Source organism: Ovis aries, chromosome 11 (genome assembly GCF_016772045.2).
Source record: "Ovis aries strain OAR_USU_Benz2616 breed Rambouillet chromosome 11, ARS-UI_Ramb_v3.0, whole genome shotgun sequence".
Lineage (NCBI taxonomy): Eukaryota > Metazoa > Chordata > Mammalia > Artiodactyla > Bovidae > Ovis > Ovis aries.
Genome location: NC_056064.1, coordinates 60,801,722 through 60,814,963, shown reverse-complemented (window position 1 = coordinate 60,814,963; position 13,242 = coordinate 60,801,722). Strand labels below are relative to the sequence as shown.

The following is a 13,242-nucleotide window of genomic DNA, read 5'->3' as shown; positions in this document are numbered from 1 at the left end:
GCAGGCTTTGAGTTAGATAAGCTTGGTGGTGGGGGGAGAGGTGGAGAACCATTTGACCTGGACCAAGTCCCTTCTCTTCATTAACCCTCTGTTTCCTCATTAAGAAAGGGGACTCGTAACATCTATCAGAAATATTTAGACTTCCTCTGTTATAAACGTTGGAACCTCACTCAAGACAACCTCAGCAGTCTATCTTATGTCTGCATCTATGTCTCATGATGTTGTTCAGTCCGTAAGTCATGTCTGACTCTTTGCAGCCCCATGGACTGCAGCATGCCACACTTCTCTGCCCTTCACTATCTCCTGGAGTCTGCTCAAACTCATGTCCATTGAGTCGGTGATGCCACCCAACCGTCTCATCCTCTGTAGTCCCCTTCTCCTCCCGCCTGCGATCTTTCCCAGAATCAGGGTCTTTTCAAATGAGTCAGTTCTTCACATCAGGTGGCCAAAGTATTGGAGTTTCAGCTTTAGCATCAGTCCTTCCAATGAACATTCAGGACTGATTTCCTTTAAGATTGACTGATTTGATCTCCTTGCAGTCCAAGGGACTCTCAAGAGTCTTCTCCAGCACCATAGTTTGAAAGCATCAATTGTTTGGCACTCAGCCTTCTTTATGGTCCAACTCTCATATCCGTACGTGACTACTGGAAAAACCATAGCTTTGACTATAGGGACTTTTGTCAGCAAAGTGATGTCTCTACATTTTAAATAAGCTGTCTAGGTTCATCATACCTTTCCTTCCAAGGAGCAAGCGTCTTTTAATTTCATGGTTCTTCCGCCACCCCAGGTTTACCTCATGTAACTTAAGAGGAAAAAAGAACCAGGAGCAGGAAAGTCAGTGGCAATCCAGGAATAAGAACTTTTTTTTTCCGTTTCCCTTGCTGAAATTTTCATTCTCTCACCCCACCTATCAGACTCACTTCTCAGCTACATTTTGTGGGGAAGGGAATTTGGGGAGGATATCTGCATGAACCAGGCTCTGCATGTTCATATTGTTGTTATTAATGTTAATAATACTGTTGTTGTTAATGACAAGAATAAGTGTTGTCATTGTTTCACAACACGTGTTTCGGGACTTTCCATACTGGTGACACAGGTCTTCTTCAAAGTCATTTGTCGTGTTGACTGATGAGCCCCAGGTCACACGCTTCTGCTCATGTGTTCGCTGCGGCAACAATTTGCACTGGTGCCCGGGAGAAGCCACACAGAGTTCTCTGTTGCTTCCAGGTGAACTCTGACCTGGGAAGCAGTCTGTCTGTTTTCCCTGCGCTGTTTCTGTCCAGCCACAAGCTTGTTTTGTTGGCTCATAAAATATCAACCGCTGGTGGAGAGTGGGAGTTGTGCATGAGAAAGCTTACCATGGTTACTGCTTTCTCAACTTGCACAGAGATGGGGGACAGTTGTTCATAACAAGTACAAACGTTCTGTGACTTTCTCTGCCCCTCTGTTTATGTGCGTGTTTATCAAGAGACTGATCAGAGAGACAGAGAGGAAGAGACGGAGGGAGAGGGAAAGACAGAGAGGAAAGCCAGGGCCAGAGCCACGGGACAGGCTGTGAGCTCTGCTTCGCCTCTGCTGTAACCCCTCTGCGGTGAGGCAGGGCCGGGTTGCAGTGCAGGTTCAGGGTTAAAGGTAACAGCCTCGGTCAACAGAGAGGCTGACCTTTTGCGAGAGTCTAGAAGAGATGCTCTGATTGGGCCAGCCTGGGCAGCCACCCCTTTCTCACCCTGTGACCAGGGGCTGAGGTCACCATGCCCAGAATGGGCCCCAGGCTTTCACAGCTTTGCAGAGGGACCCAAGGACATGTCCTGCGTTTCCGGACCCACCCTATTCAAGGACCCACCACATGAACTCAGGAGGTGATGCGAAGGTTAGATGTATGTCAGACCCCCAGCTTGCTACAGAATCAAAGCAGCAAGCGCTTGCTTCTTTTCCTGAACCTTAATCCTGGTTCCTGAGAGCTCAGGGTGGGTTGTCCTTTCTGCTCACTCTTGGCGCTGCTGACGCACAGGTGCCAGGCACGGGGTAAACCGTCGCTGGTGTTTCTAAGAATTAGGAGAAACCATTTCCTGAAAGGAAGCAGTTAGCTGTCATGCCTATCTTTCAGCTTTCACTTTATTGCACAAGAGACTCAGCCCTGATAATACTCCAGGTCTCCATAGAGCTCGATCTCCTAGTTCGTGTCATGAATCCTCACGAGAATCCTTCAGAAGGACGGGTGTTATTATCCTCATTCTGCAAACGTGTTTGTTGGAGGTCAGGGAGGTGAAATAGCTTGCTTAAGGTGACTTGGAAATGAAGGAGGAGGTGGCAACCCACTCCAGTGTTCTTGCCTGAGAAATCCCATGGGTAGGGCAGCCTGGCGGGCTGCAGTCCACGGAGTCACAGAAGAGTCGGGTATGACTTAGCGACTGAACAACAAGGGGATTTGACTCAAGTCGTCCAGTTCTCCAATTGCTGGTTTAACTTCATCTTCATTGGACAAAGCGTAGTCCTTCTTAGAGCCTCATGCTCTGGTTCCACTGCTAAGTCGTGTCTGACTCTCTGTGACCCCATGGGCTGCAGCACACCAGGCTTCCCTGTCCTTCCCTATCTCCTGGAGCTTGCTCAAACCCATGTCCACCGAGTCAGTGGTGCCATCCAGCCATCTCATCCTCTGTGTCCCCTTCTCCTCCTGCCCTCAATCTTTCCCAGCATCAGGGTCTTTTCCAATGAGTCAACTCTTCATATCAGGTGGCCAAAGTTTTGGAGTTTCAGCTTCAGCGTCAGTCCTTCCAGTGAATATTCAGAGTTGATTTCCCTTAGGATTAAGTCTCATACGCTCATAAATAGCTGAAGTTATTTCTTTCATTAGAGTTGGGTGTTTGATCAGGGCTGGGAAAGTTTTGCTTATTCCATAATGACCGTCAGGCCCAGGCTGGGCGTGGCCTACAGACCACAGTGGAACTCTAATATCACTGAATGAATAGTTATAGGGCAGTTTAACTATTTTTATCCTGAGTCCTGTGTAGAACATGCATAGAGTATTTTTTGAAATGGGCCAGTTTAAAATAGAGGACTTAAAAATCTTCCTACCCTTTGACCAAGAATTCTACCTTTGGACGTTTCTAATTTTTTAAAATTATTTTTTCATTTTAATTTTTTATACAATTTCTAAAGATTATACTTCATTTAGTTATTTCACAGTACTGATCATATCCCCCGTGTTGAACAGTAAAGCCTTGAGCCCGTCTTGTACCAATTGCTTGTACCCTCCCCATCCCTACATTGCCCCTCCTCCAATCCACTGGGAACTACTAGTTTGCTCTCCATATTTGTGAGTCTGCTTCTTTTTAGTCATATTTGCTTGTTTGTTGTGTTTACTATCTTCCACATTTAGGTGATATCGTACAGCACTCGTCTCTCTCTGCCTGACTCGTCTCACTCAGCATAATGCCTTCTAAGTCTATCCATGTTGCTGCAGATGGAAATAAAATTGTTCTTTTTTATAGCTGAGTAGTATTCTATTCGGAGAAGGCAATGGCACCCCACTCCAGTGTTCTTGCCTGGAGAATCCCAGGGACAGGGGAGCCTGATGGGCTGCAGTCCATGGGGTCACACAGAGTCGGACACGACCGAGCGACTCAGCAGCAGCAGCATTCTATTGCCTGTGTGTGTGTGTGTGCAAGTGTGTACGCTAAGTCACTTCAGTTGTGTCTGACTCTTTGTGACCCTGTGGACTATATAGCCCGCCAGGCTCCTCTGTCCATGGGATTCTCCAGGCAAGAATACCAGAGTGGGTTTCCATGCCCACCTCCATGGGATCTTCCCAACCCAGGGCTCCTGAACCCTCGTCTCTTAGGTCTTCTGCATGGGCAGACAGGTTCTCTACCGCTAGTGCCTCCTGGGAAGCCCGTGGTATACCATATCTTCTTTATTTGTTCATCTGTTGATGGACACTTAAGTTGCTTCTGTATCTTGGCAACAGGCTACTGCACATTTTTTTTTTAAGTGAACTTTTCTTGGTAGTACTGATATTTTCGGAGGATAGACTCTTAGAAATGGAATTTCTGATTCCGGAGATGTGGGCATTAATGAGTTAATATTTATGGGGTTACAGTCATATCAAGAGTGTGTGGCAGGGTCTTTGATCTTGCCTTCTTGCTAGCAGGGGATATTATCAATATGAAAATGCCTGCTGTGACCATTTTTGTCCTTCTAGAGTTTAGACGGAGTTTAGCGCATTTGCGTGTGTGCTCGTGGTTGGGGTTCCTTTGCTGCCGCCGCGTCTCACCCTTCACCTGCTCTCACTGTCTGCTAGTTTCCTGTGCCATGTTCGGCCATCTCTTGCCAATTTGTAATAAACACGGCATTCTGGATAGCGCCTCTTTCTCTTTGCTGGAGACTTTTCTTTTCAGGCTGTTATCGGTTTGCTGGGTTCCGACTGTGTTGGCGTCTTTGACTCTGGGCTGCCCTCCACGGGTGGTGTCCCACACTGGGGTCTGACTGCTGGCGTCTTTGACTCTGGGCCGCCCTCTGTGTGTGGGCGTCCCATGCTGGGGTCTGTGTTGGCGTCTTTAACTCTGGGCCGCCCTCCGTGTGTGGGTGTCTGATGCTGGGGTCTGACTGCTGGCGTCTGTGACTCTGGGCCGCCCTCCGTGTAGGGGTGTCCCATGCTGGGGTCTGACTGCTGCCGTCTCTGTCTCTGGGACGGCCTCTGTGTGCAGGTGTCCCATGCTGGGGTCTGACTGTGTTGGCATCTCTGACTCTGGGATGCCCTCCGTGTGGGGGTGTCCCATGCTGGGGTCTGACTGCTGCCGTCTCTGTCTCTGGGACGGCCTCTGTGTGCAGGTGTCCCGTGCTGGGGTCTGACTGTGTTGGCGTCTCTGACTCTGGGACGCCCTCCGTGTGCGGGTGTCCCATGCTGCTGCTGTCTAGTCAGTCGGAGTCTCTCATTTTGACCTTCTGAGTTTTATGTCCTCATTGTGAAGTCTTCCTTATCCTTAAAGCTACAAAAATATTTTGTCCATTTTTTCTAATTCTTCTGTAGCTTGTGGTTTGTCTCTGATTGTTTAATCCAGCTGGGATTCATTTTTGTATACATGGGAGGGACCTCACTCCTTTCACAAAATGGAAAATCTCTACACAACTGTTAAATGCCCGCCTTCCCCTCACTTTGACAATGCTGCATCCTACTTCATATGCCGACACATTCACGCTTTTGTTTCTGGGCTGACACGAATTAATTTATATGTATGTGTGTGTTCAGTCGTGTCTGACTCTTTTCGAACCCATGGACTGTAGCCTGCCAGACTCCTCGGCCCATGGGATTCTCCAGGCAAGAACTGGAGTGGGCTGCATTTCCTGCTCCCGGGGACCTTCCCGGCCCGGGGACTGAGCCCCCGTCTCCTGCATGCATCTCTTGCCTTGGTAGGTGGGTTCTTTACCACCGAGCTGCCGGGGAAGCCCTAATTCTTTTAATACATAACTGTCACCAAATCAACATTGCTAATGAAGATGTGGGGGTTCCCTGATATAAAATCAAGCTCTTTTTGCGAGAAACAGCCCCGTCCAATTCTGCTCAATCTTTCACCACTTGCACCCTCAGCACTTATGGCTGGCTTCCTTTCTCCTGCTGGCCTGTTACTCTGTGTTCTTCCCGTAACGTTTCACTGTGTGAATAGACTTGATTTCCCCAATAAATGGTGGCAAGTCTGGTAGCTTTTTTTGTTTTTTGCCGTGACTACACAGCACGTGAGATCTTAGTTCCCCACCAGGGATGGAACCTGAGTCCCCTGCACTGGTAGCTCAAAGTCTTTACCACTGGACCACTTGGGAACTCCTGGTAGCTTTCTCTCTTGCATATTCCCCAATACTGTGTGGTTTTCTATGGAGCTCTGCATTTAGCCACTTTCAGCAGACTTTGCCTCTGGATTATTCTTTTCACCTTGTCTTATTTGCTTCCAGGACAAACCACAATACCCTGGACTCTAAGGAGTGAGGAGGAGTTAGATTATCAGAATTGCATTCCGGTTCCTAGTTCTACCCCTACACTTGGCTGGTTTGCGGTTTTGCCCTAAAATCTGCACCTTTGAAAAGCTAGGGCTTTGCCGTTCCTGGGCTTCCTTGGTGGCTCAGCAGGTAGAGAATCCCCCTGCAGTGCAGGAGACCTCGGTTCGATTCCTGGGTTGGGAAGATCTGCTGGAGAAGGGATAGGCTACCCACTCCAGTGCTCTGGCCTGGAGAAGTAGTCCGTGGGGTCGCAAAGAGTCAGACACAACTGAGTGACCCTCACGTCCACGTTCACTTTGCTCTTCCTGCTGGCTAATCTCTCATTTGTAAATAAAACAACTGGGCAACCAGACCTGTGAGAAGAAAACATCTGTGGCAGCGAATGATCCTCCAGGACCGCTTTACCTGGTTTCCCAACAAGAGATGGTACAGATACACTTCTGAGTCTTGTTATTCCAAAGGCCATGCTGACGTTCACTTCAGTGGAACAAGCTGGGGTGCCTTCCTAACAAGATTAAACAGCAAAGCCACAGAAGAAAGAAAGGAAAATCCAAAGCGCTAGATTGTAAGTGTCTCTGTGGAGTGTCTTGCATCCTTTCGGGATAAGGGGATTGCTCGTTACACGCCCACATGCCTCTCCCTTCTGAGGATGTCTTTGAAGAATGATTCTGACGCTAGCCTCAGTCAGTCGCTTGGAAGCTGACCCCGGGTGAACCACTGCTGCTTTTTTCCACCGCCTCTTCTGGAAATCATTAAGACGTAGATGACAGAGACCAAAATTTGAGAAAGTGCCAGGAGTTTGTTTATTCTGATCTGGTTCCTTAGAGATGCGAATGCATGAATTATGAACATGATGGATGGAATCATAATGTTTCAACCTGCCAGCCCTACATCAAGGCCTGCTTGAGTCTTACTAAAAAAAGACAAATAAATAAGTGCTCATGTTTGTCAACAGAAGAGACTTCTTAGAACTTTTACTTCAGACAACTCAAAGCCAGACTCAACCAACTGGTTCCTTTATAAAGGAATCCATTTCTTAATGCCAGTGTATATGCAAAAAAGCACCCTCGTCTTGATGGCTCAGCTTAAAAAATCTGCCTGCCATGCAGGAGATACAGGAGAGAAGGGTTTGACCCCTGGGGTCAGGAAGATCCCAAGGAGAAGGAGACGGCAAACCCACTCCAGTATTCTTGCCTGGAAAAATCCCATGGGCAGAGGAGCCTGGTGGGCTACAGTCCATGGGGTCGCAAAGAATTGGGAACGGCCGAGCAGCTAAATAATGACAACAACAAAGTGCTTTGAAGACGCCCTTATCTTCCAAGAACAGGCTAGGAAAGTCTTGCAAGGCTGCCGCCCGTCCGCTCAGAGTGAGCAATCTCGTGTTCAGCCTCTGACACCGGAACATTTCCAGAGGCCTGAGTCCAGCGGGGAGAGCTGAATCCTGCTTCTACAGTTGTGTCTGTCCTGACCAAACCTTTCTAATAAATGAACTGTTCATCACGCCCAACAGACATGGAGCTGGGGCTTTATTTGTGTCTACAGAGCTGAATGCATGAACTATTTTGTGTCTGCTTGCCAAGAGATGTTTGTTGAATAAATGTCCACGTGATGGGAAGAATTCGGTCTGAGGTTCTTTTTCCTTACACCCCGACAGGGAGCTTACGAGAGAGTAGCTAGACCTTCCCCACCCTCAGCTTCTTCAGCAGCTGTTGTGGTCTCCCTAAACAACTTCCGAGTCGTGCGTGAGCCCTAGACCAGTTCACAGCATAAGTAGATTCAGAAATAACAGGCCAATTCATGCATCCATTTATGAACTGAAAAATTAGACAGTGCATGTGGGCTAAGTTGTTCAGTGGTGTCTGACTCTCTGGGACACTATGGGCTGCAGCCTGCCAGGCTCCTCTGTCTATGGACAATGGACAAGCACACAATTGGGAGTTGTTTCTCTAAAGGGAAACTTCTTTTATTTTTTATTTCTTTATTTTTTAAACTTTTTATTTTATATTGGATTCTAGCCGACTGGGCTTCCCTGGTGGCTCAGAAGGTAAAGAATCTCCTGCAATGCAGGAGACCCAGGTTCAACCCCGGGGGCGGGAAGATCCCCTGGAGAAGGAAATGACAGCACAGTCCAGTGTTCTTGCCTGGAGAGTCCCGTGCACGGAGGCTAGAGTCCACGCAGTTGCAGAGTCAGACAGGACTGAGCCCGACGAACGCTTTCACTGTCACGTAGCCGACTGACAACGTGGTGATGGTTTCAGGTGCAGAGCAGAGCTACTCAGACCTACCATACACGGATCCATTCTCCGCCAAACTCCCCTCCCACCCAGGCTGCCACATAACACTGAGCAGAGTTAAGGGACGCTTCTTTAAGCCCCGGGAACTCTGTAGCAGGAGGTGGAGGAGGAGGAAATCAAAGTCTTGCCAATGGCCGCATTGAAAGCCACGAGGCCCAGGGCCCGGACGCCCGCTCTGGGGGATGAAGTCCGGTGCCGATGAGGAGCAGACTCTGGGTAGGAAAAACACGGCCTATGGCAATTATCTTTGCCCATAAAGATTTGTGACTTATTTCCTCCTCTTAAATCAAGACCAGACCAGACCCACATGCCAGTGAGTCCACAGGAGCAGAGACCTGGCAATTAGTAGGACGGCGGGAGTGAGGACAGGCCCATCCAGCCCGGGGACCGCCGTTGAGGTCTACGCTCGGCTTTGCCCGTGACCTGTTGTCCCTCATTTCCTTTGGTCTGAGATTTGAGGTCAGCAGGCAGGGGAGTGATAAGCGAGCAGAAAACCACTCACGAGAGATTTTGTTTTGGGTGAACATCGTCATGAATAAACAAACCTCCACTGTGAAGACGTGGCGTTTGCAGCTTCAGTGGAGACAGGGAGACATAAAGAGAGACTGGCCAGAGGGAAGGGCGGAGGTGATGTGATTTTGACAAACTGCAAAGGACGGCTGGCAGACTTTCCTGAAGGCCCTGGCTGTTCACTTTCCAGACGCTAAATTCTCCGTTTTAAGCAGACGCTCAGAGAAGTCACACCTGAGAGTGGGTCGCGGTTGGAGGGGGCTGGACTAGAAGGCCGGCGGATTGCCAGGATGCCAGGGTTGGCTCCTGGATGGAGATGCGTGTGACCAGGTCCCTTGGTGTGCGCTTCTAGGGGCTCACCTGTGAAGGAGGTGGGGACGTGGGGTGGGAATGAGAGGGCTGAGCTTCGATGCCGCTGCGAGTCCAGTGAGCTCCCACCTGACACTGGTCGGAGTGGCCGTCATTCAAAAGTCCAGAAAGAGCAAACTCTGGGCAGGGCGTCGAGAAAGGGAGTCCTTCTGCGCTGCTGGGGGGAACGGGCATTGGTGCAGTGACTATGGGGAGCAGCATGGCAGGTCCTTAGAAAACTAGAGCGAGAGTTGCCGCAGGACCCAGCAGTCTCGCTCCTCAGCAGGCGCCTGGGGAAACCTATCGTGTGAAAGGCACACGCGCCCCAGCGCTCACTGCAGCACTGGCTACAGTAGCCAAGACACGGCAGCAGCCTCAGCGGCCGTCAGCAGAGGAATGGAAAAAGGCGGCGTGGTCCATGCAGACACTGGAATGTTCCTCAGCCGTAAAGAGCATGGAATAATGCCACTTGCAGCAACAGAGACGGGCCTAGAGGTTGTCACGCTGAGTGAAGTCAGCGAGATAAAGACAAATATCATGTGATGCCACTTATGGGTGGGATCTAGAAAATGATGCAAATGAACTCATTGATGAAACAGAAAAAGACTCACAGACTTAGAGAGCAAACTTACGGCTGCCAACAGGGCAAGCGTGGGGAGGGCAAGGATGAAATTGGAGTCTGGGATTAGCTGGTGCACACTCTCAGCTCAGTTCAGTCGCTCAGTCGTGTCCGACTCTTTGCGACCCCATGAATCGCAGCACGCCAGGCCTCCCTGTCCATCACCAGCTCCCGGAGTTCACTCAGACTCACGACCATCGAGTCTGTGATGCCATCCAGCCATCTCATCCTGGGTCGTCCCCTTCTCCTCCTGCCCCCAATCCCTCCCAGCATCAGAGTCTTTTCCAATGAGTCAGCTCTTCTCATGAGGTGGCCAGAGTACTGGAGTTTCAGCTTTAGCATCATTCGTTCCAAAGAAATCCCAGGGCTGATCTCCTTCAGAATGGACTGGTTGGATCTCCTTGCAGTCCAAGGGACTCTCAAGAGTCTTCTCCAACACCACAGTTCAAAAGCATCAATTCTTCGGCGCTCAGCCTTCTTCACAGTCCAACTCTCACAGCCATACCTGACCACAGGAAAAACCCTAGCCTTGACTAGACGGACCTTAGTCGGCAAAGTAATGTCTCTGCTTTTGAATATGCTATCCAGGTTGGTCATAACTTTTCTTCCAAGGAGTAAGCGTCTTTTGATTTCATGGCTGCAGTCACCATCTGCAGTGATTTTGGAGCCCCCAAAATAAAGTCTGACACTGTTTCCACTGTTTCCCCATCAACTTCCTATGAAGTGATGGGACCGGATGCCATGATCTTCACTTTTTGAATGTTGAGCTTTAAGCCCACTTTTTCACTTCTATGTATAAAGTAGATGAACAGCGAGGACCCGCTGCACGGCACGGGGACCCTACTCAGGGGCCTACAGTAAACCACGGTGCAAAAGAATACACATACACGCGTGCATGTGTGTATGTGACTGAGTCCCTTTACTGGGCATCAGCTGCTAACACAGCAGAGTGAATCCGCTCTACTCCAGTACAATAGAAAGATTAAAAACCAAAGCAACTTGGTCCTCAGCTAGACAAACTGATGGTCATATTTGTTCTCCTGTGAATATGAAGGAGGACGCGTCTCCAATTTGTCTATTCGTGTTCAACTATGATGCTATTCTTACGTGAAGACCAGACGGGCAGCTCCAAGCAGAAAGACACGTCAGTGCCCGGGCCGTGAGGAAAAGGGAGAGAACCAAGCTGAGTGCTCCTCAGGGGCAGGGGAAGTTCAGCGCCAGCGGGGACCGCGCCCGGCTCAGTCGGGACCGCTTCACGGCAGACGGCTCAAATTATATCTCTCAGATGAAGCTCCTCATTAAGGCCCTGCACCTCAGAGACGTTCTGGCCTCCCAAGGTGCGTCATTAAGGAAGCCAGCACGATGATAGTAATTTACATGGAGCTGAAAGAGCCGTCTAACTTAGAACAGGTATTCACAGTTCAGCCGTTCTCAAGAGGAGGCTCCCTGGGATAAAGAACCTTCCTGAAGGAATCGTGGGCAATCATCTTTTGAAGGCAAAGCTTATCCAGCCCGGCGAGTGAGAAGCAGGGAACGCGGCCAGTGGCTCTCAGGGCCGATCGCTTCCTTCCATATCATCTCATCACAGGATAATTTCCAGCAGCAACTTGTTCTGCCTTGGGACTCAGTTGTGTCCTGGATGGGGTGTTTCATTAAATGCTACTTTGTCCCCAGAGCCACTGCCAGGAGCCCTCAGCATCCCTGGGAGGGCCGGCTGCTCAGTGACTCTCTTGAGGGATCAGGGCTGGGGGATGGAGACTTTCCCCGCGCTGTCTCAGCTGCGCTCCCCTGCTTCTCCTCACAGACACTACCCAGCAGGGAGACAGCTTCTTGGCAGCAGGAGAGGAGGCAAGTGTTACTCTCTTGCTGCCCTTTATGACGCCCAGCAGAGGAAATGCACCGCACAGGTGTGGGAGTTTGGCCGACTTGTAGCAAAAAATAAACGTGGTTTCCTGTTTGCCCCTTATTTTCATTCTTAAGTGGTGAGGAGCCGCCGGCACTTCCTGCCAGGACCAGTATTTTATGCAGGCAGAGTCGGTGTCATTTGGGACCAAAAAATGTCAATGGCTGCAACCTTCTGAAATCTCCCACCTCTCATTCATGAGTGTCATTCCTCAAAGTAACATTGAGGATTCGGGCCGAATCATTGTGTTACTTGGAGTATTGAAAGTTTGGCACCTTGAAGCGTTATAATTTTCTCATGTATATGATCACCTTAAAGCAATTCTGGGTCCTGAGAATATCAGTGGTCCATCCATCTACCTATCCCTCCACCTACCCATCTATCCATCCACCCACCTATTCATCTATCCATCCACCCACCCACCCATCCATCCACCCACCCACCCATCCATCCACCCACCCACCCACCCACCCATCCATCAATCCACCCACCCATCCATCCATCCATCCACCCACCCATCCACCCACCCATCCACCCACCCATCCATCCATCCACCCACCCACCCACCCACCCATCCATCCATCCACCCACCCATCCACCCACCCATCCACCCACCCATCCACCCACCCATCTACCCATCCATCCATCCATCCACCCATCCATCCATCCAGCCATCCAGCCATCTACCCATCCACCCATCCACCCACCCACCCATCCACCCACCCATCCACCCACCCATCTATCCACCCATCCATCCATCCATCCATCCATGCACCCATCCACCCACCCACCCATCCATCTACCCACCCTTCCATCCATCCACCCACCCCTCTGTGTGTTGAGATGTCAAGCAGTAGGCTTGTGTTGGTGCCCTGAGGAGGGGAGCCTGTCTGCAGACAGTTACTCCCATGACACAGAGCTCTGAAAAGACCCTTCCAAACACTGAAGTGGGTTCTGCACAGCTCTAGCTTTTCCCAAGTTTCCAACCAAAGCAAACAAACCAACCCAGAAAATCACCCTGGGAAACTCTCCCAAGATGGATTCCCTGGGCTTCTGAGGCCCTGTTTCCTCACCTTCGTCACTCCTGGAAGAAGGCTGCAGATTCCAGGATTGGAGCCCTGAGAACCAACTCGTGTGCTCCCTTTCTGGGCATTCCAGAAAAAAAAAAGATTAGAAAAAAACCCCAATGACTACTGTGCACACAGCAGCCCGCAGCCGTGACTGCAGTCGCTCGATTACATGGTTATTCACGGAGTACAGATTACAGGCTTTCTTAGCCAACGGCTCCGTGACTCGACCAGATATAACTAAATAAGAAAAAGACCCGACATGCAAACGCTGGATGTTTTCTCAGCATATGGCAGCGTTTAGTCCCAGTCAGCAAAATCTAGGAACAAAACAAAACTGTGAGCAAGTCTGGTTTTCGTTTTGTTGTTTTTTTTTTGTCTGCTTTGTTTGGCTTCACAAGGATGTGCATAATGTGAGACCCAGGCCTGCTAATGAGGAGCAAGACTTGTTTGAAAATTCCTGATATAACAAAATCATTAAGAAATGGGACAGGCTATTTGCTGTTTTTG

At 49.8% G+C, this 13,242-nt stretch overlaps 1 long non-coding RNA gene across 1 annotated transcript; it reads left to right on the top strand.

Annotated features, from left to right (window-relative positions):
• The first annotated feature begins 1,748 nt into the window (after positions 1–1,748).
• Positions 1,749–11,719, top strand: LOC121820673 (uncharacterized). Its single transcript, XR_006061342.2, has 2 exons — positions 1,749–1,870; positions 5,947–11,719. It is a non-coding gene; the product is annotated as an uncharacterized LOC121820673 (long non-coding RNA).
• The last annotated feature ends 1,523 nt before the right edge of the window (positions 11,720–13,242 follow it).